At 37.7% G+C, this 22,669-nt stretch overlaps 1 long non-coding RNA gene and 1 pseudogene across 2 annotated transcripts in view; one reads left to right on the forward strand and one right to left on the reverse strand.

Annotated features, from left to right (window-relative positions):
* LOC112482683 overlaps positions 1 to 1,891 on the forward strand; it is a 4,189-nt gene extending 2,298 nt beyond the window's left edge. Inside the window, exon 3 of one of the 2 annotated variants that reach the window (XR_003047397.1) lies at positions 1,437 to 1,891. This is a non-coding gene — a long non-coding RNA (uncharacterized LOC112482683). The remainder of the gene's footprint in view (positions 1 to 1,436) is intronic. The other variant, XR_003047396.1, reaches the window with a different exon arrangement.
* A 13,181-nt stretch (positions 1,892 to 15,072) lies between these two features.
* LOC112482688 lies at positions 15,073 to 15,192 on the reverse strand (annotated as a pseudogene).
* Positions 15,193 to 22,669: the final 7,477 nt, after the last annotated feature.

A 22,669-nucleotide genomic window follows, 5' to 3' on the forward strand; every position in this document is an offset into this window, starting at 1 on the left:
AAGTATAGAACGACCTACGTCATTTCCAAAAAAGTCATCACATGTTAGAAAGCCATTTACATACACAGGTAACTTCAGACTGAATGAGTGCTTATGTTGGGCTAAACTAGTATCTTACTTTAGAGTTCTCCTGAACCTAGGTATAGCCCTAAGTTTTTTTCTGGTATCAGGGAAAAAAAAGAAAGAAGAAAGAAAAGAAAAAAGAAAAGAAAAGGAAAGAAAGAGAAAGAAAGAAAAAAGAAAGAAAAAAGAAAGAAAGAAGAAAGAAAGAAAGAAAGAAAGAAAGAAAGAAAGAAAGAAAGAAAGAAAGAAAGAAAGAAAAAGAAAGATAAATTTCTGAGGGGGCCCAGTTTTAGGGAGGCCTCCACACATTTGTGACTTTTATTTTCGGGATTCTGATCAGTTTGTCACTGTGAAGGCTGGAGAAAAATCCCCTCATGCTTCCAGCAGGGGGAGGGGAAAAACTACCATTTTGAAATGCACCCAGAGTTCTCTGTGCTCCTCAACAAGACTAACCCTCAGGGGAAATTAATTTACAACTGTCTAATCTACTGAGGTTTTACCAATGCCTAACCGCCCTGGGGAAAGGGAAATACCCAACTCATGTTCACTAAAAGACCAAAATCTAATTATAGGACTATAGAAAACTTCCCCCAACCCCCACCTTACTACCACATCAATCCAGTTCCTGTATAATAATAGAGAATTACAGCTAAAAGAACTGCAGGCCGTAGACCGTATTTAAGAAGTTTCTAGGAAAACCCAAAACAAAAGGAGAGACAGAAACAGGACACTAAAGGAAATTTTAGTCTCTGACACCACAGCTACAGTAAACGGTAAATGCCACCTAACTCCTGGTCAGATAAATATAAAACTTCATACTAAAGGCCTATCTTAACTCAGTTCCTTTTACCCAGTACATCATATATGGCTTTCAACAAAAAGTTAAATAGCAAGCTAAAGGCAAAAGGAAAAATACTCATAGACTGAAGAAATAAAGCATGCTCAGAACTAGACACAGACATGGCAGAGATTTGGGAATTAAAATAACTATGATTAATATGCTAAAAACTTTAGTGGAAAAGTGGACATCATACAAGAACTGATGAGCAATGTAAGCAGAGATGTGAAAGTTCTAAGACACACAAAAAGGAATTACTGGGGCTCAAAAACTCTGTAAAATAAATGAAGAATGCTTTGATGGGCCTATCAGCAGACTGAACACAGCCAAGGAAAGAATCAGTGAGCTTGAGGATATATCAATAAAAATTTCAAAAACTGAAATAAAAGAATAAAAAAGATAGAATCTAAGAACTACAGAATTTTTGAAAAAGGTATAACATACATGTAAGGGAATACTAGGAGGAAAAAGAGAGAAAAGGACAGAAGGACCATTTGAGGTAATAATGGCTGAGAATTTTCCAATTTAATGACAGATACCAAACCACAGATCCAGAAAGCCCAGAAGATAACAAGCAGGATAAATCCCCTCCACCAAAAAAAAACTATACCTAAGCATATTACATTCTACTGCAGAAAATCAAGGACAAAGAGAAAATCTTGAAAGAACAGAGAAGAAAACAACTTACCAACAGAAGAGTGAGAATAAGAATTATATCAAACTGTTCTTCAGAAACCAAACAAGAAAGAAGAGAGTGGAGTGAAATAAAGTATCAGGGAAAAAAAGGACCACCAACCTAGAATTTTGTGTACCCAAAATCATCCTTCAAAAGTAAAGGCGAAATAAAGACTTTCTCAGACAAACAAAAATTGAGGAATTTGTTGCCAGTAGACCTGCGTTGCAAGGAATGTTAAAAGTTCTTCAGAGAGAAGGAAAATGACATATGTCAGAAAACCAGACCTACATAAAGAAGAGCACTACAGAAGGAATAAATGAAGGTAAAATAAAATTTTTAATTTTGTTATTCTTAATTGACCTAACAGATAATAGTTTGTTCAGATAATAATAGCAACAATGTATTGGGTGATTAAAGCTTATAGATAAGTGAAATGAATGATAGCAATATTGCAGTATTGTGTTATTTGAAAGTGGACTTGTCTTCATTGAAAATGTGTATTACAAACTCTAGGACAATTGCGAAAAAGTGTTAAAAAGAAGTATAATTGATATGCCAAGACAGGAGAGAAAATGGAAAATGGAATCATATAAAATGCTCAGTTAAAACCAGACAGAGAAGGCAGAAGAGTGGAAGACAAAACAAAAAACAAAAAATAAAAATAAAAACACCAAAAAACAGAACCAAGGCAATGAATAGAAAATAGTTACAAATGTGGTATTTATTAATCCAACTATATGAATAATCAATTTAAATGTCAGTGGTCTAAATACACTAATTAAAAGATAAAGATTCTCAGAGAGGATTTAACAGAAAAACAACACCCAACTACATGTCAAGAAGAAACCTACATAGATTAAAAGTAAAGGAATAGAGAAAGAGAGAACATGCTAACACTAATCAAAAAAAAAAAAAAATCCGGAGTAGCTACATTAATTTCAGACAAAGCCACTTCAGATGAAGGAAGATTATCTTCAGGGATAAGGAGGGATACTGTGTAATGATAAAGGGGCAATTCTCTAAAAAGGCATAACAATCCTTAATGTGCATGTGCCTGTAATGCAGTTCTGATGTTGAATACCTGGAGTTCATGCAGACTTTACAGATTAAGGGCTCAGTTCTCCACAAACTCCCTTCACATCATACACCAGCTACAAGCTACAGGGTTCCCAGGAAACCTCACTTCTGATCAACTGGCTACAAATTCAGGGGTTACCACAATCCTCCTAAGTTTGATAATTTGCTAGAATGACACATAGCACTGAGCTAAGTGTTTTACTTTTTCTTACAATTTTATCACAACAGACACAAATCAGTGCCATCCAAATGAAGAGACACATAGAGTGAGATCTAGGAAAGTCCCAAATATGAAGCTTCCTTGTCCTTAGGACATATCACCCAGCATATTAACATATGATTACCAGCCAGGGAAGCTCACTCAAGCCTCGGTGACCAGAGTTTTTATCAGGGTTTCATTATATAGACATGAGTAATTGAATCATTGGTCTGAACTCAATATCTAGCCCCCCTCACTTCCTGGAACATTACTATAAAGTTACAATAATTAAGATAATGTGATAGTGGCACAAGGCTAGAAAAATGAATTGATAGAATAGAGAGGTCATATATAGTCATTTGATTTATGAAAAAGATCCTTCTTTAATTCAGTAGAGAACAGTTAGCCTTCTCAATAAGTGATACTGGAACACACATCTATATTTAAAAAAAAGAACCTTAATCATTATTCATACTATGTTCAAAAAGTAATGTAAAGTAGATGTAAACCTAAAGCTGTAATTTTCTAGAAGAAAAGATATGCATGATGTGTGCCCACGTTAATGATCTTGGAATAGGTAAAGATTTTTTAAACAGTACATGAAAAGCGCTAATCGTAAAAAAGTTAATAAATTGAAATTGATTAAAACTTCTATCAAAAAAACTTCATCAAGAAAGCAAATAGGCAAGGATTTGAATCTAGAATATATAAAGAACCACAAATATAAAAAAGACAAAAAAATACACAATTATATATTCGCAAAAGACTTCAACAATGTATATACAAGAATGTTTGTAGCACTTTCACTCATGATAGTCCAAACCTAAAAACCACCAAATGTCCATCAACAGGAGAATAAATAAATCTAGTGTGGTTTATTCACATGATGGAATATTTTAGCAATAAGAAAAGAACAGACTATGGATACACACAAAAACATGGATGAATATCAAAGAACTACGTGAAGGAAAGAATTAAGACTCAGAATAGTGCATACCCTTTGATTTCTCATATAAGAAATTCGACAACAGGCAAAACTAATCAATGGCAATAAAAGTCTGAATAGTGATTGCCTCTTTGGGGCAGGGGAGAGTATGGAGATAATTGGGAAAGGATTTTAAGGGGAATGTTAGGGATGCAGAGAAGGGGAAAGGTGATGTGGCCTTCGGAGTCAGATTGGAGAAAAAAGAGAATCCAGTAGCTCTAAAAATGGAAGTTCCATAAGGAGCCTTCTGCTTTCTGAGTTCTACTAAACCAAGAAAAAAATTAGCAAAGAAGGTCTACACCAATACACAGAAGGCTCTTTTGGTTTCTGTTTTTCTTCCTCGAATCCTACATTACATAATTTTATACAAACTGCAGGGGGAAAATGAGGTTAATGTTGATTTCAATGTATATCTTCATTTATTCGCAGGCACTTGCCTGCCATTGGGGACTTGCTTAAAGAGCTGGCTCGTGGCTAAGCCTGGCTTTGGACTCTGGTAAGGCCACATACCACCATTCACTTACTGAATGCAAGAGTCAGCACTCACTCTTCATTCACCTGTAGGCCCCAGCTCCTGATACCAAACCCTACTTGGGTTTGAATGCCATGCCAGCTGCCTGCAAGCCCTGAGGGAAATACTCCAATCTAGAAATGGCAAAGTACATTTGTCTCATGCTAACACCCATTTACTAGTATTACAGTTACAGAAATGTGTTGAGAAGGATTCTGAATCTACATCTGTTCTCAGTGGGAAAAATTTGTGATTGATTAGCAACGTCGGCTTTAGGAAGGTGGAATTACAAGTATAGGTCGTGATTGGTTAGCCCTGGATCACAAGAAAAATGCTTACTGAATCAATAAATTAACATGCTTTTTGTCCCATTTGGGATAGGAAGGAGACAAAGTTTTAAAGACTCGTTTAATCCTCAGGTTCCAAGGCAACAGATAATATGCCCACAGGGGACCCAATTGATTCCTGGGAGAAGGAGAATCTGGGGGAGTTTTCCCACAGCAGGAAGAACGGTAACAGGCCCATGTTCTCTCTGACATGGAAAAAAATTTCTCTCATCTTTTGTTTCATTTCTAAAAATGTTCAGTGAAAATACAAGTTGTTTCTCTGCAGTTTCTTGAATTTTAAAAAGTCTATCGCCTTCTCTTTGTTTTTTTTTTTTAATTGTGATAAAATATACATAACAAAACTTACCATTTTAACCATTTGTAAGTGTATGGTTCAGTGGCATTAAGTACATTCACCATGTTGTGAACCATCACAATCAGTCATCTCCAGAATTTTTCATCTTTCTCAACAGAAACTCTATACCGATTAAATGGTAACTTCTTATCCCTTCTCCACCCAGCCTCTGCCAATGACCCTTCTACTTTCCATCTTCATGAATTTGACTACTCTAGGTACCTCATATAAGTGGAATCATACAGTATTTATCATTTTATCACTGGCTTATCTCTCTTAGCATAATGTCTTCAATGCCATGTTGTAGCCTGTGTCAGAATTTTCTTCCTTTTTAAGGCTAAATGATGTTCCATTGTGTATTTAAACCACATTTTGTTTATCCATTCATTCATCAATGGACATCTGGATTGTTTCCACTTTTTAGCTATTGTAAATAATGCTACAATAAACATAGATGTGTAAATATCTATTTAAGTCCTTGCTTTCAATTCTTTTGGGTATATACCCAGAAGCGGAATTGCTGGATAATGATAATTCTATTTTTAATTTTTTAAGGATCTGACTTACTGTTTTCCATACCAATTGCACCATTTTATATTCCCATTAGTAGTGCACGAGAGTTCCAATTTCTCACCAATACTTATTATTTTCTATTTTTTTTTTTTTTTAAATAATAGCCATCCTCATGGGTCATTTTGGGTTTTAAAGATCATGCTAGTTGTTTCTAAAGTGTCATGGCAAATCCAATGCAATAGAATCTTTTCGTAGAGGATTTTCTTTCCCTTTAATTTTCAAAGTATCATCATATCATTCTTTAATTAAAACACCACACTTTCTTAAAATATACTTAAACTTTTATTTCCCCAATAGTACTATCTGATCAGACAATTAATTCTACCAGCTTCTAAGAACTGACCCAAATGATCTTGAAATAATTCCATGTGTCTCCTGAGCCCCTCTGAAGCCCTAGAGAAAATGTTGCCTTTGGAGAGGTTTTCTGATGGCAGAGCTGGTGGTTCATAGGTAGTAGGCGTTGACCTCCTTCCTGCCAGAGCAAGGAGCCCTGGTTTGACCATGACCCAAGTATTTATGGGGCAACTTCTTGTATAAAGTACTGCATTTGAATAAAGATGCATCAGACATGGTCTCTGACCTCAAGGGGAACTGCCAGTTGGATTGCATTAAAAATGGTAGGTGAACAGTGTATTTATTTCAAGTTGCTGGAGAGAAAGTGTTTTAGTGCTCTGTAGGTTTCTCCTGTGTGGCTGTGCTCATTGAGGAAGGTTACCTGCAGGAGATGGGACACATCTCGGACCTTAAAGGCTGGGAAAGCCAGAGAGGGGTGTGGTGTTAGGGGGAGTGAGGAACATTCCCGAGAGGGGGAAGAGCCTGAGTTAAGGGAGGAGAAAATAAGTCTGAGCTATTCATAGCCTCATTACAGGATGTCTAAAAGTCAATAAGAAGACTTCCGACATTACCTCTTATTCAATGGAGAGGTTTTTGAACTGAGAGGTGATGCCATCAAACTGCTGTTTAGAGGAGTTTTGTAGTGGCAGGGTGTGGATCAGATAGAAAGTAGAGTGTGCAGATAGGAGGGCCGTTGTGTTCTGTGATGGGAGGCTCTAAACCTCAGAGTAGGCTGGCAGTGACACTTAGGGTTTCCCATAAACACAAGCCCCTTTTTGTGTATTTACTTTCTGTCCAGATAACTGATGCCTTTAATCCTCCAGGCTCCTGACAACCCAGGCCTGTCTCCTGGTGAGCCAGTGCTGCTGTGTGCAGTCTGCCCTGCCTGCTCCTCTTCACACTGGTTTTCTCATCTTCCCACCCAAGCAAACCACCCACTGTGGCAGGAGTTAGATCTGTGCTCAGCCTGGAGGCAAACTAATCCTTCCAGTCTTGATGCTCCAGTAACAAAGTTTTTGGACCGACTCACAAATCCTGCCCATGTTTTGGCTTTAGCCAGAGGGGAAAAGTCAGAAATTATAATAACTAAAGTAAAAGAAGAAAATAAAAATCAACCATAATCCCTATCATCAGGAGTACAAACAGTCCCTGACTTGGGTTGGTTCGACTTACGATTTTTCAACTTTGAGATGGTACAAAAGTAATAATGCATTCAGGAGAAACCATACTTCAAAGTTTGAAGTTTGATCTTTTCCTGGGCTAGCAATATGCCATAAGATACTTTCTTGTGATGCTGGGAAGCAGCATCAAGATGATTTTGCCCAACTATAGACAGGTGTGTTTTGAGAGCTTTTTAGGTACGCTAGGCTAGTTATGGTGTTCAAAAGGTTAGGTATGTTAAATGCATTTTGACTTAAATTATTTTCAACTTACAGTGAGTTTATCGGAATGTAACCCTATCGTAAGTCAAGGAGTATTTGTATAGATTAGATTTTTTTCCTGAGATAACAATTCCCAATATTAGTGGCTTAAAACCCACCAATATTTTTTTTCCCCCATAGGCTACATGATCATCATATCAGAAGGTCAGCTGAGGCATCTATTCCAACGTCATCATCTACCTCACCCTGGGACTCAAGTAGACCGAGCTGCCACTTGCCATTTTAAAATTGCTGGTTGCTATGGAGGAAAGGAAGAGAGCTATGGAAAGTTTCATGCCAACAATTAAATACTTGACCCAGAAGTGACACAAGTACTTTAGCTTGCAGCATTGGCTAGAACCCTTGCATGGCCCCACCCAACCACAATGGAGCTAGGAAGTACAGTTGTACTATGTGCCTTGAGGTTAAGAGCCAGAAATATTTAGTCAGGAGCACAAACGACTATTATACCAGGACCAAGAAGAGCTGTACTGCTAACATTTTGGTGTTTGTCCTCCAGGATTTTTCTTTATGCACATGTGCCTACACAGTCATCCACACATAAAAACAGGCATTTTGAATTGCTTTGGAGTTTTGTTTTGTTTTTAAAAAAATGGATCATGTTATATGTATTATTTTGTAACCTGCTTTTTGTATTTAATATATCATGGTTTTACTTATCACTGAATACATTTAATGGCTGCATAGCATTCTACTATATGAATACCATTACATGTTTAACCAGTCTGCTACTGATGGATATGTAGGTCATTGTCCAAGTTTTACTATGTTAAATAGTGCTTCACTGGACATCCTCAGACACGTCTTTGGACTCTTGTACTATTATTTCCTTAGGATACATTTCCAGAAACAAAATGACTGAGTCCAAAGATATGCTATGTTTTATATTTTGATATGTATTGCAAACTGCACTACAATTATGTCATGCCAAGATATACTCTTACCAGTGGCATGTAAGAGTCCTGAGAGCCTGGTTTCATCCGGAATGACATAGTTCCCCAGCAAGAGCTTTCATAATAGTGATATTAATAGCACCTACTAGACTGAACAGCGTTTTAAGTATTTTTTGAGCATTATCTCATTCAATCCGTATAATGTGTAAGAAAGATATTATTATCTTTACTTTTCAGGTAAAAAATCTGAAGGTCAGAGAGATTGGATAATTTACCCAAGTTAACCCAACCAGGAAGTAACAGCACTGGCAATGACAGACTTTCCTTAATCAAACTTGAGTCAGGTACCTCTGAGGTTTCTTTCTGACTAGGCTTCACCCTTGGCCTCTGTCCTTGGCTCATTTAGTCCACTTTTAGGTGAAATCCTCCTGGGTCAGTTTAGTGAATATCCCCCACTTTGATATCTGATCAGATTTCTCATTGCCCACTCCAGCCTGCTTTCAGCAAAAATCCTATCAAAGTTAATTTAGCCAGAACTCCCCCTACCCATGATATTTCCTCTAGTAATGTTCCATCCAGTAACCCTCACTCTGATTATTGGCTATAAATCTCCTCTCATCCTTGCAGAGCCCAGTCTCTCCTACTATGGCTAAACTCCACTGTAGTAGTGTCCCCTGCCCCCGAATAAAGTCCACTTTGCCACCTTAACGAGTGTCATGAATAATATCTTTCTTTAGTAGGAATATAAACCCAGTTTTCACTGACTTAATAGTCAATGCCATGGTCTCCAAACTTTTTGACAGATTTCTAAAAAAATTGACCTTGAACCTCCAATAAAACCATGAATATGCTTAAAAACAAGTTTTATACGTGAAAGGTGCTCAGCGTAAAGGTTTTAATGGAACAGTACTGCATGGCTCTAAGTCCTGCTTTGCCACTCACGAGCTGGGAAACTCACTTACCCCACTGTGCCTGTTTCTTCACCTGTAAAATGGAGACCATATCAGTATCTACCTCATAGAGTTGTTGCAAAGATTCAATGAGTTAATATATCTGAACACTTTGAATAATGCCTAAGGACATAGCAAGCACTATTAAGTGTTCGCTGTTATTGTTATATGTAATATATTCATTATAAAGAATATCCCATAGAATATGAAAAGGTAAGATTTAAAAACAGATAAAACAGAAGTGCAGTATTTCTGCCCACCTTTCTGGGTTGGTGTCAACAGCCTCTGGCCTCCTCATCTTTTCCTTTGGACATCATCAGATTTGCCTATATCTGTCAGAAGTCCTACAGGGAGCTGGGGTGTGGCTGGCTCCTCATTTCAGTTAAGCACAAAGGTTACATCTCAGAGGAGATTTCCCTGAACCATATCTTTCCAAGTAGCTCACTTACCCCCAGGTATGCTCTCTTCAATTACCTAATCCTATTTTCTTTTTCACAGCTCCTATCACTTTCTGAAATGATCCAATTCTTTTTTTTCCCCCTTCTTTAATTCCCTCCCACCCTCCACTTCCACCCCTGACCTACGGGATGTTGCTGTCTCCCTTTTTTTTAAGAACTGGATCTCTGAGGGTGGGGCGTCTCCTTCCACACGCAGCATGCACCCGGGCTTGGTGCACCCAGCACACTTGGGGGCCCTGGCGCCCCCGGGGTATGATCCGTAGCTCCACCTGGGGCACGAACTCAGGACCTTCTGCATGTAAAGCAGACATGCTAACCACTACACTATGGAGCCACCTCCACGAAATGAGCCAATTCTTTATTTGTTTGCTCATTTATTATCTGTTTCCCTCATCAGGATATAGAATGTTGTCTATTTCATTCAGAGTGGTATTTCCAGTGGTTAAACCAGTGCCTGGTACAGAGTAGGTGCTCGAAAGATATTTATGAGGACAATGAGCAATCAAACGTTCCCCAGGCACTGCAAGAAACCAATAAATAGGAGAATGAACTCAAGAGCTTATCTAAGCAACTGCTTCCCTATCTCACCCTTTTCCACACACTCTCATTTCATAGATGAGGAAATCGAAGCTCAGAGAGGTTAGGAAAACATCTAAGAACACACACAGGGCAGGACAGAGAGCTCCAGATTCTTTTTTTTTTTTGGTACAGAGTGGCTTTGTGTTCTTTGTCCCATTGGGGAATGGAAGAATACAGAAATCTTTGTGGGTTCGATGGTTAAAAAACCAGGCTTTATCATTTCTCCACTGTAGATCTAAACAAATTGCATCTGCCCATATATGGTTTTGAAATAGTTTTTACCTTTTTTAAGAAAGAGAGGAAGGTAAGGAAGGAAGGAAGGAAGGAAAGAAGGAAGGAAGGAAGAATAGAAGGAAGGAAGAATAGAAGGAAGGAAGAATAGAAGGAAGGAAAGAAGGAAGGAAGGAAGAATAGAAGGAAGGAAGAATAGAAGGAAGGAAGAATAGAAGGAAGGAAGAATAGAAGGAAGGAAGAATAGAAGGAAGGAAGAATAGAAGGAAGGAAGAATAGAAGGAAGGAAGAATAGAAGGAAGGAAGAATAGAAGGAAGGAAGAATAGAAGGAAGGAAGAATAGAAGGAAGGAAGAATAGAAGGAAGGAAGAATAGAAGGAAGGAAGAATAGAAGGAAGGAAGAAGAAGGAAGGAAGGAAGGAAGGAAGGAAGGAAGGAAGGAAGGAAGGAAGGAAGGAAGGAAGGAAGGAAGGAAAAATTCTCCAGGCCACATCAACTGCATTTGCCCTGAGATTTCTATGGGAAACTGGATTCTGGGTCCATTTCAAGAGACCAGATGATTTGCCCACTGCCCCTTTCTATTGACATTTCTTGGAGTTTTCCTTTATCTACTCCCTCTGGATTACTTTCCACCTCACCTCACCCTATTCGTATTCCAGGTAAGCCTCACCTCCTGGATGTCCTTCCATGTTCTCAACAGAAATTTTTTCAGATATTTATTGAGCTGGGACCTATTACGTGCGGTGACTTTTGCCTCTGCTTTCTATGGAGTCCTCAACTCTGTCCGAGGAGCTTTGTTATCCCCATTTTATACTTATGGAGACAGAGACCCATAAAAGTTAAGTAATAATATATTCTGATAAACCTCAGTACTAGAATCTGAAGCCAAATTCTTCAATTTCAAGGCAAATGCACTTTCCACTACATTGAAGCCACTTCCTGTTAAGACCAAGTGAATCAGTTAATAATGAATTTGGCTGTAAATAACAGGACATCCAATTAGCAACAAAAGGAAAGCTTAATTTTCTCACATAATGAAAAACCTGGGTGCAGGGCATCAGGGCTGATGCAGCGGCCTGACACCGTCAGTGGAGACTGGGTTCTGTCTTCCACTCTGCCCTCCTTAGCGTGTTGGCTTCACCCTCGGGCTCATTACCACTGGTTGTAGGATCACTACTTCACCTACAGCCTCATGGCCATGTCTCCAAATGAAGAAAGGTAAAAGGTCAAAGGAACATGCTGACTGGGTCAAATCTTTTTGTTTTTTCCACCCAGAGATTTCTGTTTATATCTCTTTGCCAGAACCGTGTCACAGGGCCACCACTTGCTGTATGAATAAAAAGGAGATTAGCTAGAGGTTGGGTTAGTCAACCAACATCATCTACTCCACCTCAAATTCTTGTGTGAAATTCTTTCTTGAGATCCCTGTTTTCGTGTGGCTACTTAATTGTTCTCACAGGTTCTTCAGAAGCACCTGATAGTTCTTTGAGTGTAGAGGCCATGTTTTACCATATCTTGCACCCCGCTTGGTGGCTGCACACAGAGCTGGTCTCAGTACTGATTGATTGGACAGAATTGCATTCCAGGAAAAGCATGAAGAAGAGCCTCAGAAACTGGTATTGTACAGGAGAAGACCCAGTCAGGAGCACGGGACATGTCCCTTGGGTCCTGGAATCTAGCCGAAAACTGCTGCATGTTTGTTTAGGCCACTGGTGGTGTGAGCCATCTTAGTCTGCCCAACTAAGCAGAAGAGAAGAAAAAAACATGAGGTGAGCCTGTATCTGTTTTTGTCATCTCACTCAATTTTATCTGTAGAGAGGAAATGCTTGCACAAATCATAACAACATTCATTTTAAGCCTGATTTCCTTTGATTTATTTCAACCCTGAGTATGTTGAAGCCTAATTCTCTGATGCTTATATATAGGAAGACCCTCATTATGTGAGGCAAGTGGGGAAATCTGTGAGATGTTGGAAAGTCCCCTCCTCTAGAAATACCTCCTACTGGGGCTCTAGCAGTAGGACAGGCCACTATTTGAGGTTCATTCTTTTGGGTCAAGACCTTACCTGGTTTCTTTTTCTTTATTGCTCCCTACCAGAAACTATTTTTTTTTAAGACTATAAACGTTTAAAGAAGAGAAAAAAATTTCATTATCCCACTACATAGTTAATTTATGTCATATTTTAATTCACGAAAGCAGTTAATTTATATATTTAAAACTTCCAGTAGAGCAAAGTATAAAATGAAGTGTACAAGCCTGCATCTCTCAGGCCGGTGCCTTCGCCCAAAGGTAGCCAAAGAATTTCAGAAAATTTGTTTATGCCTATGCCAGTGTGCATGTCTATCTATCCATCTATAGATCTATGTATCTATCATCATCATCTATTATCTATCTATTCCTATGATACTGACACACAAAAAAGATGATGCTGTACGCACATCCTGTACCTTTTTTCCCCTTACCTCTCTCCACATGAAGCTACTTCATTCTTTTTCATAACTGCATAAGAATTCATCACATGGGAGCCCCAAATTTTATGTAACTCCTAATTAGTGGGTTTCTTCTCCTTTTTTTGCTATTTAAACAATGGACACCCCTGTACATATTTCTTTACCAACACCTATAGATATATTTATATAGGTAAACTCTGAGCAGAATAATTGCTAAGTTAAATGACATATATCTGTCTTAGTCTATTCAAGCTGCTATAACAGAATACTATAGACTGGGTGACTTAAAAATAACAGAAATTTATTTCTCACAGTTCTGGAGGCTGATTCAGTGTCAGGTGAGAACTCCTTTCTGTTACATAGACGGTGTGGCAGAAGTTCTCTAGAGTCTCTTTTGTAAGGGCACTAATCCCATTTATGAGGGCTCCACCCTCATAACCTAATCACCTCCCAAAAGCTCCACCTCCTAATACCATTACATTGGGGATGAGGAATTAACATATGAATTTTGGAAGGAAACAAAGTTTCATTCAACAGCAGTACCTTTAAAAATTAGATGAATTTTGCCAAGTTTCCTTCCAAAAATGAGCCAACCCACTGCCCATTGCCATAGCACAGACTTACCTCTCCATAGCCTTGGAATAGGGCTTCATCACTTCAGTTTCTCACAATCTGAATTTTAAAAAAAGTCTCTCATTGCTGTTTAATTTGCATGTCTTTCCTTATGAGTAACAAGGAGTATATTTTCATATTTACTGACTACTCCTTATTTCACTCTAGTAATTGATAATGATATGTATTGTTCATCATTCCTGTATTTTATTTTTTTTCATTTATTGCATGAGCTTCTTAAAAATGAAAGAAATTAGCCCCTTTTATGTCACATGAGTTAAATATTTTCCCGACTATCAATTGTCTTTTTTCTTGGTCTTTGGTATATTTTTACAAAAATATTCCCAATTTTTATACAAACTTATCAGTCTTTTCCTTTGTGACTTCTGGTTTGGGGGTCTTTCTTAAAAGACATTCTTTATTCCTGGTGAATAAACTCAGCCATTTATTCTTCCAGGACTTTTATAATTTCTTTTTACATTAAAATCTTTAATCTGTCTGGAATTGATATTAGTGTAATAAGTGAAGTAGGATCCAACTTTATCTTTTTTTTTCCCAATTAGCCAATTATTCTAATACCACTTATTGACTAATTACCTTTTCTTTGGTGTTTTGAAGTGTTACCATTTCATATATTAAGTTCTCATATTTGGTTTCCTTTATGGACTCCTCATTCTTATTCACTGATCTATTTTTTCCTAATAACAAACTAGTTTAATTATTATAGCTTTAAAATAGTTTTAGTATCAGACTGAGCTAGTTGTTCTCATTGTTTTCTATTTTCAAGAAGGTTTCCGATTAATCTTCATTATTTGTTTTACAAATTCATTAAGTTAAAAAATTGCTTTTTAATTAGGATTTTATTAAATTTATGTTAATTTAGGAAGAATTACCTTTCCATCAAAGATAATAGTTCATCTGTCAGTGTCTTAGGTCATCTTTAGGTTTGTCAGTTGTCTATTAAAGAGTTTTTAATAAAGTCCCTGAAAATTACTTGTTACGTTCATTCCTAGGATTCTTTTTGGTTGCTATTTTAAATAGGAGTTTTTTTTTTTAAATCACAATTTCTAACAAGTAATGGTTTAAGAAAAGCTATTGGTTTTACATATTTACTTTTCAACTCATCTTTGAATTCTCTTATTGTCTCATATTGTTTTCCAGTTGGTTCTCTCAGGTTTTCTGGGCCAGGCATTCTCTTTTAGAATGTAAATTATCCCATAAGGGGTAATATTTTTCAAATCATTTATTTGACTAATATTTGACTATTTCTGTTTTATGGGAGGTGGTGCTAAAGTTGTAATGTGCTAAGCCGGTGCTTTTCAGATTTATTTATTTAGGTACTTCCCCCAAAAGTCCTGCTTTCCCACCACAACCATGGACCCCTCTGCTCTCTCAGTTCTGAGAACACCCCATGCTGTGTTTTTTTTTTGTTTTTTTTTTTTTAAGACGAGGCAACTCTTGGTTGGCCTCACAGATTGCAAGCACCTTGTCAGCTTACAATCACTTATTTTTTATTTTTTACGCCTACAGCACCTGGTCTTCCTAGGGGGGTCTCCCATCCAAGTACTAACCAGGCTCGACCCTACTTAGCTTCCGAGATCAGACAGGATCGGGCTTGTTCAGGGTGGCATGACTGTAGACCATACCATGCTGTTTTGTTTGTGAGATTTCATGTATCTTATTCCCCATTCATTACTTCCGAGACCTCCACTTAAAAGTCAAGGCTTTAAAAAAGCCTTCCCTGAATTGTAGTTGAAGTTCCCAGTGCCTTTTCTCTATGTTCCTACATCAACTTGACTGTCATCTTTAGTAATACTCAACACACTTAAAAGTACTGCTTTCATTATCTGTTTTCCTCGTTAGACATCAAGCTCTGGAAGGAACAGGAGGGCGCTGCCTTACTGCTATAATCAGGGTCTCTGCACCAGGCCGGCACCTAGGAAGCACCCAGTGACTGTATGTTGGATTGTAGCCTATAGCAGCCTGTTTTATCTTAAACTCAAATGAATTTTGCCTTCTATTATATACCTGTGTTCTTTTCAGTATAAAAATAACTTTTTAATGATGGAGTAAATGAGCACCACAGGAGATGGCCATGCCTTTGTGAATTGCAAGAGAATTAAACTCTCCATCTTTAATTTGAAAGATGAATGATGATTTGCCTTCCCAAAGAAGTTATTTTACAAATAAAAATCTTTGTTTCCAAAATATTTACTGTGGGGATCAGCATACCTTGGTTTGGAGTGGGCAGAGGAACCTTATCATTCACAATTTTCTATGGGCTCCTCCATGCCACTCGCATGGAGCAAGACACAGGGGCCCAGGTTCTGATGAAAATGAGGGATGTATGGGTGGACTATGGGCGAGCAGAAGAAACGACCTGGCACAAACATGCCATCGACCATGAGAATGTGTGGCAATAGGGCAAGAATATATGATGAATAAAAAATGAACTTCCCAAGCTGAAAAAGAGCCATCACTAAGAGGCCAGATGGAGAGAGCTCGGGGTGGCTGTGTGCAGGCATCCATGCTAATAGCAAGCAGCACTGTCAGGAAACACAGACCCCAAATCCTAGGTTCTGCTTCAAGGGTGCTGCTCTTACTCTTTACCCCCGACACTCAACCAGTGTTTCTGCAGCACAATCTTCATGCCAAAGAAGCTGGGTTGGGAGGAGTTTCTAGCTACAGCCTTCCAGTCTCTAGGCCTAGGTGATGGGTGACTAAGAAGTCTTCCCTTGTCTTCCTGTTTGATAACCTTGACTCCTATGCAAACTTGCCACTTCCTTTCCAGCACATCAGGACGTATTTGGAAGGGCAGCACCGATCCAGCCATAACAGTTCTTACTATACACTTTCTCCCTGGGGAACTGGTGTCTTTGCAACTTTAGATATTTACATATAAAGAATATTCCATGCAAGACACCTCTCTGCTTCAACTTAGGCCAAAAAGCGACTACTACTATCATCATCATCATCAGGAGCTAATATCTATTGAGTACTATATATCAAGCTCTCTGCAAAAATTATTTTAAAGCATTATTTAAATTGCGGCTGGTAGATAAAAATGTTATGGACTTGGATGTTTTAATCCTATAGTCAGCAAATGTGCCACACTCTCTCATTCATTATAATTTATCTACAAATTCTCTTGGGTTTCTGGATAATCATATTAAGAAAAATTTCAATTTTATTTCTTCCTTTTCAAACTTGATGTCTTTTATTTTTTTTCTCTATCAAGTTACAACTGTAGTACTATGTTAAATATTAACAGTGATGTGATGGTAAACATCTTTGTGTTCCCAATTTTTGAAACAAGTGAAACAAATCTGATGATAGAAATCAGGACAGTGATTGCCTACCTGGTCAGAGTAGGTCAATTGACTGGAGAGTGTTTTAAGAAAACATTATGTTAAAATAGAGGTGAATTATGTTTTGTTCTTGGTCATGGTCACATGGCTGTACACATTTGTCAAAGTTCATTGAACTGTACACTTGAGATTAGTATATTTTATTGTTATTTTTCCACTTTCTCATTGATTTCTAAGACCTCTTTTTATATTAGAGAGATTAGCCCTTTGTGATATAAATTGCAATATTTATTACCAAAGTAAAATTTACATTTTGAATTCACCTTTTTTTTTTTGCATATAGAAATGTAATATTTATGTAGCTAACTAATCAATCTTTTATAGTTTCTAAATTTTGAATCATAGAATGGCTTTCCCCACTCCAGAATTATAAAACAATTCTCCCATGTTTTCTTCTTTAAAAGTATTCTGTGTATTGTTTGAGATGTGGATCCAACTTAATATTTTTCCAGATGGCTTTTACATGTATTATACTAATAGAATTTGTAATGTTTCATCCTCTTTATATTTCTAGGATAAACTCTTCTTGGTCATTGTATAATAGTTTTTATAACAATTTAAATATGTATATCATTTTAGTATATTACATATACACACATATGTATATATGCATATTTATATGTCTAGATATATAAACAAACTTTTATAATTTGCTGATTTACTTGGGATTTCTATATCTGCTTTATAAGTGAGATTGGTCTATATTTTTTTCTTTTTTCATTGTCCTTTTTGATTTTTGGTATTGAAGACAAAATAAACTCATAAAAAAATTGGGTAGCTTTTCTTCATTAATTCTCTGACACAGTTCTTAAAACTATCTGGACCTGGTGCTTTTTGTGGAGAACTATTTGACTCCTGATCAAAATCTTAATTGTTATTTGAATTTTATATTTCTTCTTAGGAAAATTTTGTTAATTTCATTTTTTTTGTAGAAAGTAACTTCTTTCATCCTAAGTTTTCCAATTTATAGGCTTAAAGTTAATGCCGTTCTCTAATAATTTAAGACATCTCTACAGCATTCGTTTTTCTTTCCTAATACCATTTTTTGGTGTCTTCTCTCTTCTTTGCCTCATTAATTTGCAAACAACCTTAGGGTGTTCTGCTGACATTTTTGGCTGATCACTGGAATTTCTGGTTCAGGGCAGCAGGATATACCCAGGTTTGAAGTCCAAGGATGAGGACACTGAAATTACGTTTGTCAAGGATTCCTCCACACTTGGCCCCGGGCCCTCCTCTCCCCACCTGGTCATCTCCCTCATGCCGAATATTCTCCAGTCTCCAGAGATAAACACTGAACTACCGTGGAGTGAAGCAGTGTGACTCGAACATGGCCTAACAAACATTGCATCAACTTTCTGGAAGTTGCATTCAAGCAAGCCTCGTGCAATCAGATTTAACCTAAAAGACAGGGTTGGATTAGAAAATGCCATAACTGTAGGCTTTTTTCTTAATGCTCTCTCAATGATTTATTTGTTTAGTTAGTATTTAAATGTCTCTGATGTGTAAATCCCAAGTGAAAAAAATATGTTACATCTATAGTTTCCCCTAATCGATTAAAGAAGTTTTGCCAAGAAGAGACAGTGTTCCCTACTTTAGTGTTTGTGTTAAGGTTCATGTGCAGATATTGACCTATCTGTATTTGGGTTTATCTATACATGCACATTGGCCAGTTGGACCTTCTAGAGCTGTGCTATTCAATATAATAACCGCTAGCCACATGTGGCTATTTAAATTTAAATGAATGAAAATTAAATAGAATTAAAGTCCATTCCTCCATCACATTAGGCATATTTCAAGGGCTCAGTAGCCACATTTTCTAGTCGCTACAGTATTAGAAAACTCTGAATTATAGAACATTTCCACTATCTCAGGAAGATCCATTAAACAGCTCTGTTCCAGAGGGAATTTCAACAGTAATTAAAGTAGTAGTTCTTGTATGCATGCCTCAGGGAACAGATCACCTTGTCCTTACTGGGTTGGCTGAATGCCTATGGTTATGGCTAGTATGATTAAAAATAGTTTGTTCTTTTAAAAAGCAGGTTAAACAAATGTTTTAGAATGTTATTTATCTCAGGCTTTAGCATAGAGATTCCAAAACTCAAGAATTCTGAATTAGCGAAACCCAAATTAATGTGATTTACTGTATTCCCTAGGTCAGTCTTGAAGGCTAAGCTTTCTTTCACATTATTCCTGGCCAGAAGTCAGCCCCCAGCCCTCCCCCTCCTGCTATTTATATACTTGTTGATGGAAATGATCACCCCTTTCCTGGGCACTATCAGCCCTAAAACACTTGTCAACTTTGGCCACTTTCCTAGAATAAATCATTAGGCATTTTCATTGCTTTTGCACTGTGAGTGACATCTTTAGCAAAAGCACTCTCCTTCCCAACAGTATTTGCCAGTTTGGCCTGGTAAAAATAGATAACTTATCATGATGTTTCCTGTTGTGTATGATTCAAGTTATCAGATCTATATATGCTGAATGTGTCACAGATGAAAGAACATTCTTTTGATGTACTCACAGCAATTCACGTGATATGGTAAAATATACATGAATCAGAACGAGAGCTAGGAGACCATTGGGCCAGGGTTTCTTCCTGTGTTGGGTGTGTTTGGATTTACAAAGGGATGACAGGCCAGCAAGAAGAGGGTGAGCCCCTTACATGTGTGCCGCACCTCCTGCTGGCCTGAGAATGGTGGGCAGACTCCTTCAAGGAGTCAACCACAGTAAGAAAAAGGGTCTTGTGTTTTTGATCAAAAATTTTTTTTTTCTTAGAGTTGTGGTGACATGTTTGCTAGCGGCTTACTCTCTCCTGTCTATTCAAAGTCTATCCTGACCAGATGGTGTGGGTTGTAAACCAAAATATTCATTAAAATCTGTCCATTTCCTCCACCCCAATCTCTGGGACCCATTAAGAAGTGAGCACACAGGGTGCTAGTTCATTCATGCCTTATTTCAACCACCTGAGGGGAGCCTGGAGGAACAGGATTAAGGGGACGAAAGATCAGAAATCTTTGGCCATCACACTGAGGACAGAATACGCTATTTTCCTTGCTTTTCAGTTCTTCCTTAATAGCCACCTGTTGTCTCATTTAATCCATCACCAAGTCTGTTCATCCTTCCAAGTACCTCTGATATGTGTCCACTCTCTTATTCCATCACCCCAATTGAAATGACCACTATCTTAGTGTTAGATTACTCTCCATCTGCCTTCACACATCAACCAGAGAGCAACACTTAAAAAGACAAATTCAAACATGTCACCTTCCTGCTTAAACCTCTTCTTGCTTAATGATGATAAAGACTAAAATGCTCAATCTTGTCTCTTGGGACATACCTGACTGGTCCCTGCTATACTCTTTAACCTCCCCATAACATCATTTCCTGAACCTTGTAATTATACTTCCGTAACACAGGCTTTTTCTTCAATTCCTATAAACTACAGTTGTTTCTGCCTAGGGCCTTTGCACGTGTGGTACCCTGTGCTTGGATTATTTTTCTCCTAATTCTTCCTCACCTGGTCAACTCATACTCATCTTTCATGTATCAATTTAGTCACCACTTCCTCTTCATGTATCACTTTAGTCATTACAATCCTTTCCCCCAGAACCAGGTGAGGTTGAGGTTTGTATTTATAAAGGTGACTGATGAAGCTGTAAGATTTATGAGCTCCAGAGATAATATGTATTCTTTAATCACCATTGTATTCCCAGCTACTGACACTCTGCATGGCAGTTGAGGCATGAATAAACCTTTGTTGACTAAACAAATAAATAAAACTTTTGTTATCTGCCAGGAGAGGAGTGGAGGATATAAAGGAAATCATAGACTTAAGAGCCCTGGGTTCAAATCCTGACTCTGCCAACTTATTAGTCAGGTGATCTTGGGCAAGTTAATTTACCTCTCTAAGGTTCAGTTTTCTTTTCAGTAAAATGGGCATAATCATCTTTACATGGAGTTGTGAAGATTAAGATGCTGTATGCATCAGTAGGTTCTCAACAAACTGCAGACCTCCTCCTCCTCATCATCATAATTGCTATTATCCAATTTGGAGACAATAGGGTGGAAAGTACTCTGGTGAGGCCACAGAGCTCCTCAGGAAGAAGTGACAGATTACTCACACCCAAAAGGAAACAGTAACGTTTTTTATTAAATATTACAGTGGATCAAAAAGTACAAAATATCTCTTGCCTGCTATGTGATTGGGAAACTATTGGCACGTAATACAGTATCAAAAGCAGTAATAAGTACAATTTGGAAAACATACAAAATTGAGTGTTTATAGTTGGCTCAGCATTCTTCTGGTAGTGTTTAAACTAATGCAAAGGTTACTCAATAACCTCTCCATTGGGAAACTATATAATATCACTGGGCCACGTTGCTATATACAAATAATCACCTTACAGAGCAGAGGTTACATAGCTGGAATCACCAAAAGTATACAATATTTACAACACAGGAAAGTTTAAAAAAGTATAAACAGCCAAGAGATTATGCTGCTATTCTTCAGACATATTTCAACCATGGGGAGACAAGCAGAATATCAAATACATCAACAGCCAACACTGGAATTTAAGTGCTCAAGATAATCATTGCAATGGTGTAGGTCTCACCAGGGCAAACTTGTTCCCAATTTTCTTTAAAATTGGGACAAGAGTAAAACTGGACCAGATGGGACTTGGCTGACCACCACCAAATGTGACTTTGTGGGACACAAGTGAAGAGAAATAAATGGTTCTCTTTGAAGGCACACTACATAAAATATTTTTGTAGGATCACCTCGAAATTTCCATCAGACACACCAACACAGTGAAATACAGTACTTGAGAATTCATGCACCAGGTCAGAAAGTTGTAAAGTCAACATTGAGTTTTAACAAACCCTTCTGTATATGCCCTGATAAACAAGTGAACTTAAGAGCTTCTAGCTAGTAAATAAATAAGTCAGTCCTGTGGCAAATATTACAAGTTCCAATCACTTACTAGGAGAATACTTAATTCTGAAACGTGGTTGGGCTGGTTTTTTTTTTTTTTTTTTTCCTTTTTTATGTTGAGTTGCCAAAAGTTAAACCAGAAGTTCCATGGAAAGGCTTTTAAAAAATATTATTTAGACTCTCCAAATCTCCAGTAAATCACGGACTTAGTGCATTTTGAATTGCAACATTTCTTGGAAGCCACACTCAGTAAATAGATTTATGACTCTATTGCCAATTAGATTCCACAGTTTCCTTTACAGAACTACCAATAACAATGGTTGATTGCACAAAGATAGGCTTGTGCAATTCCATTCAATAATAAGGCCCCTTGAACTCAAACAATGCAAACAAAGCCCTATTTAAGACTTTTTAAACTGTAGTTCTCAGCCAATGAAGAATTCAATGGTCATTTTTGAAAGATTTCCAAGATCTCTGTTCGGAGTTTTAAAACAAATAATACACTGCTTCTGTTGGGAATGTATGCCCCCATTTCTCTTTATTTGTCCTGATGTTTTGCTGAGGGTATGAGCTTCCTCAGACAGAAACAGTTAGTCTCTTCTAGGAAGAGATGAGAAAAACAAAAGCTGGACTATGTTAACATTGTTTGAAAATGGTGTGATCGAATTCCAACATGATGAAACCAGACTGAAATCATTGCGGCGGGGAAAACAAATGCCCCATATTCCAAATGGATAGGTGAGCTCCACCAGGGACAGACTGCCCCCGACCCCGCCCATCACCATTTTCCTTGAGAAACCGACTCATAGAAACCACA

The sequence above is a fragment of the Pteropus alecto genome, unplaced genomic scaffold (genome assembly GCF_000325575.1).
Source record: "Pteropus alecto unplaced genomic scaffold, ASM32557v1 scaffold155, whole genome shotgun sequence".
Lineage (NCBI taxonomy): Eukaryota > Metazoa > Chordata > Mammalia > Chiroptera > Pteropodidae > Pteropus > Pteropus alecto.